At 47.0% G+C, this 4,223-nt stretch overlaps 1 long non-coding RNA gene across 1 annotated transcript; it reads left to right on the plus strand.

Moving 5' to 3' along the window:
• Positions 1 to 816: 816 nt before the first annotated feature.
• On the plus strand, positions 817 to 2,290 carry LOC138806289 (uncharacterized). Its single transcript, XR_011365767.1, has 3 exons — positions 817 to 1,054; positions 1,690 to 1,817; positions 2,013 to 2,290. It is a non-coding gene; the product is annotated as an uncharacterized lncRNA (long non-coding RNA).
• Positions 2,291 to 4,223: the final 1,933 nt, after the last annotated feature.

The raw sequence follows: 4,223 nt of genomic DNA on the forward strand, positions 1-4,223 counted from the left end.
ATAATTTGTTACAACAGACATACAAAACAACAGTTCATGGGAGATTTGCTCATTTTGGATGCTTGGGGAATTGGGTCAAACTGGGGAGTTGATTCTGGCTGACAAGAAAAAAAATTCCCTGCACCAGTATGAGGTGTGGGTGAGGAAACTTCGGGCTCATAGGATCTCAAAGGACTAGAGGAGGAAGCTCAAAAAACTGGGTAGAACCTTAGAAAGCTGCACATGTGAGTGAAAGAGATAAGCCTTCTAGAAGGCTGCTGCCCTTGCTACTGGAAAAAAGGAAATGCGCTGTGGTCTTTTGTAGAGGAAGGGAAAGGGAAGTCTTTTTTTGCCATTAACTCACAGTCCAAAATTCCAAGCATACAATCCGATTGAATGAGACCTTAATTGTTAGGGGATGGGAGAGAAAAAATGCATATGGCAATTTCCTCAGTGGAAGAAGAGTAAAGAATCTCTCAAACACTACCTGTAAGAGAATGCTTTCGCTCCCCAGTACTGCCCTCGCTCGCGGCCAGGTAGCCCCAGGTCTGTGGAGAGAAAGGAAGGCCTTCCGGTTGAAATGTAGAAGACAGAAGCAGTGTGCTAAGAAGTTGAAGATACTGGAAATCTATCAGGCTCTAAATTTTTTGTAAGCCAGACGATGAGTAACCAGTGGACACAAGAGGTTGAAAACATTTGACTGCACTGCAAACCCTGGTATAACTTGCTTTTCTGTAAGTTGGAGCCAAAGAACACAATGAGTACGAGAAAGTGTCGTGGTAGGTCAGTAAGTTCTAGACAAGCCCAGAAGCGAACTCAGGAAGCAGCTGCCCACCCCTGAGAGTTCCTTGGAAGCCGAACCCATAGAAGTTGTGGAAACTGGTGGAGATGAAATTGTGGACCTCACCTGTGAATCTTTGGAACCAGTGGTTGTCGACCTGACTCACAATGACTCCGTGGTGATCGTTGATGAAAGGAGGAGGCCAAGGAGGAATTCAAGAAGGCTGTGCCAAAACCATGCCGACAGCTGTGTGGTGAGCAGCGATGCTGAGGAGCTGTCCAGGGACAGAGATGTGTATGTGACCACCCACACCCCCAGAGGCGCAAGGGAGGAGGGCACCATAGGACCCAGGCCCTCTGGTACTGTCAGTTGTCCAATCTGCATGGATGGATACTCTGAGATTGTGCAGAATGGTCATCTGATTGTTTCTACAGAATGTGGCCATGTCTTCTGTAGCCAGTGCCTCTGTGATTCCCTTAAGAATGCTAACACCCGGGCTGGGAAGTTGGCTCAGTGGTAGAGCGCTTGCCTTGCATGCATGAGGCACTGGGTTCGATTCCCCAGCACCACATAAGCAAAAAGAAAAAAAGCCGGAAGTGGCGCTGTGGCTCAAGTGGTAGAGCGTTAGCCTTGAGCTGAAGAGCTGAGGGACAGTGCCCAGGCCTAGAGTTCAGGCCCCAGGACCAGACCCAAAAAAAAAAAAAAAAAAGAATGCTAACACCTGCCCAACTTGTAGGAAAAAGATCAGCCACAAACGGTCCCACCCCTTTTATACGTGAAATGGTCAGATCTGCTCAGGAGAGAACAATGGACAGCCAGCCACCTGCGCTGAACACATGCTATCTGCCTCCAGTTTCCTGAGCTCAAAACGACTGTTTCAAAACCAACAACTGGTTTGAAAACTGCTCTTTGGTTTCCAACTCCCTCAGATCCTTTTGTTACCCTGTTTGATGCTTTTGGAGCTGGATCCAGGGGCTCTCCCAGCCTGCTCTGCCTCTCTGCTCCTCTGGAGTGGTCCTGTCCCTGAGTGGGAGAGAAGGAGACAGACATGATTGAGGTGAGCCTCTTTCTGGAGCCACATATTTGCCAAGAAGTTTCTCTCATGGGAACACTTGCCCCAGCTCTCCTGGGAGCAGGACCTTCCCAGACATCTACCAATCGACCAGTCTGCTACACAATGACACAGCCAGACCCGGGCCAGCTGGCCCACAGTCTAACCACTGGACGTTGTTCTTTCTTCCCTTGAGAGTAGGAGGTGACCCGTGATTCCACCTGCACCTTACCATTGATGTGCCGTGTTTTCTGCAAATCAAGAGAACCTCTCTGCAGGGCATCCTGTTTCCTAAGAACAAGGAAGTGCATTAAAGCCCGTTGTTTACCTGCTCTTCTGCTGCCCAGGAGATGTAGCACTGCTAATGTCCTCACAACCCAGCCTGGCCTGTGGAGCAGGGCCCACCTTACCCCATCTCTGCTCACCAACTGTTCTCAGGAACCTTAACCGTGTTCCAAAGTTACTCACCTGGCACAGGACATGCAAGGCCAATAGGGCAGTCACGTGTTTGGATGTCCTCTCTTTTGATAAAAATAAGTCCTGTGTGGTCCACATGTCCTCTAGTCATTTCCCACTGCCTAATATCTGCCTAAATGTAGGTAGCGAGAGTTTGGTGGCAGTGATTGTGGCCTTACCAGCCGCTCACTTTCCGTGCATTTCCCCAGGTCACTGTCGTCCCATTAATAGATGTTGGCCACCTGACCTGACGCGTCACTTGGCTTTACCTCCCTTCCTTACTTCAAGAGAAGCTGCTCTTCTGGCCAGTTGGGTTTTGATTCTTTGGGCTTTAGACTGCGCCATATATTTTGGTCAAGGCATGGTGGTTCTCTCTCCCCATCAGGCCACATAAACCTTTGCTCCGCTCTCCAGGTGTGGGAACCTCAGGTTCTCTGGAAGGTGTCAAGGTGTCCTATTGCCTCCAAGAGTACCAGGCATGGGGTAGCTTACAGCGGAGAGGGCTTGAGGGCCAGCTAGCCCCCACCCCCACACCTCTCAAGAGCAAGCCAAACCAACAGCCTTTGGGTGACCTTCAGTGTACCTTTCTGAAGGAGCAGGGACTCAGCACAGAACTCACTTTAAATGGGGATGAAAGAGTGTCCTTCCTCTATAAAAGTTTCTTTCCAGCCTCTCTTTTTAACTGTTTGACCTATTTCCAGTTCATTTGAATGAGAGTAATAAGGAGCACCAGCTCCTGTCATGACTCATGGTGCAGATCTGCCTTCTGTTTGGACATCATGGCTCTTTCGCTCCCTCTGGGCTTCATGAAATGCTCTTGTTGTGTCCTAGTGGTACCCAGACTTGAAGAGCCAAGGAAACCCTGCAGCCAGTTGACCTCTACATATGGCAACACCTGTTTAAAACTTTTTATGTTTAATCTTTTTATAGTTAATGCAAATTTTATTTATAAAAGACTATGAAATTAGTTTTCTCATGCCATGCATTCATACAGAATACAGTGACCCTTCAGGGCTACAGAGAGAAGAGCTCACAAACTCAACAGAAAACTATTAAAGAGTTTCTAATAGTTAAAAGCTAGGAAAGATTAGGACAATTTTACAAATGAGCAAGTAAAAACAAAACAAAAGGAGGAGGATATAGAACCTAGTCTGAGCTGAGGACAGCTGTTTCAGACTGCACACTAAGCTAATCCACGACAGTCTTCTAGAAGTGGTGTCAGAATGATGCTGTGCAAATGGGAGGCACAGAGCGCCATGTTTAATCTTTTAAAACAGCTTACGTGGTTGATCATAGAAGTTGTATTCATTCTAAATTAAGTTGGGGAGAAGGTGTTTAATTCTATTCATCAGAAAGTGCAAAGTAGGAAAAGGTTGGTATGAAAAAAAATCTTTTTCCTTTCCTCAATCAGTGTACATAGTTCAATTCTTTGTTCCATTTAACTATGCCCATGGACGTCAGTCTGTTTTGGACTGCTCTGCTAGTGTTAAAGATGGAAGTAAACCATTAATTTGAACCAAAAAAAAGAGAATGCTTTCCCAAATTCAGTCAGTCTTGGGATGCTAACAACCAGAAACGACAAAGATAGCCAAGATCCATTCTATGAGGCAACTAATCCAGTTGTGGTGGCTTTGGGGCAAAAGTCATAATTAAACCAGAGCCACAAACACCAGTGGAATCCAGTCAAGAGTGTTCACAGAGTTATCGCTCATGCATGTTCACATAATCAGGAAAACCCTTAGTAAGTTCCTCTCTCGCCTGCCTGCCATGCTGGCGCTAAACAGTGCATGAGCCCCTTTCTCTCATTTTCACATCTCATTCTTTTCCCTGAATACAAAGTATGAAATTAATATTAAGAGACTAGAGAGGGAGGGGCTGGGGGTTTAGCCCAGCGGAAGGGTGGCACGCGCAAGGCCCTGGGTTCGGTCCTCAGCCCTGGGGGGAAAAAAAGAGACT

The sequence above is a fragment of the Dipodomys merriami genome, unplaced genomic scaffold, assembly GCF_024711535.1.
Source record: "Dipodomys merriami isolate MVZ:Mamm:240054 unplaced genomic scaffold, mDipMer1.0.p SCAF_4, whole genome shotgun sequence".
In the NCBI taxonomy this organism is placed as follows: domain Eukaryota; kingdom Metazoa; phylum Chordata; class Mammalia; order Rodentia; family Heteromyidae; genus Dipodomys; species Dipodomys merriami.